Genomic DNA, 226 nt, shown 5'->3' on the forward strand with positions numbered 1-226 from the left:
ATTTGAGTCAGTGTGAGTTCCAGCTTTTAATCATCCGTGGCAGTATCAGCTACCTACCCTACTTACTGTAGATAATTAAAAGGTTTGAACACCTGCAGGACAGGGCCTGAGTTTACTAGCTGAGGGCACTTGTCTAAGTGGTCTAGCACTAAACCTTAGAGAAAGGTCATTCAGCCACTTGGCCTTTGGTTAGGTCCAAATGTCTTCACGACAGATTACTACAGTA

General features: G+C 43.8%; 1 protein-coding gene across 2 annotated transcripts in view; it reads left to right on the forward strand.

Moving 5' to 3' along the window:
- LOC119592689 (phospholipase D1-like) overlaps window positions 1–226 on the forward strand; it is a 27,716-nt gene that overhangs the window by 12,465 nt on the left and 15,025 nt on the right. The gene's annotated exons all lie outside the window — the stretch shown is intronic.

This window comes from Penaeus monodon, chromosome 30 (genome assembly GCF_015228065.2).
Source record: "Penaeus monodon isolate SGIC_2016 chromosome 30, NSTDA_Pmon_1, whole genome shotgun sequence".
Lineage (NCBI taxonomy): Eukaryota > Metazoa > Arthropoda > Malacostraca > Decapoda > Penaeidae > Penaeus > Penaeus monodon.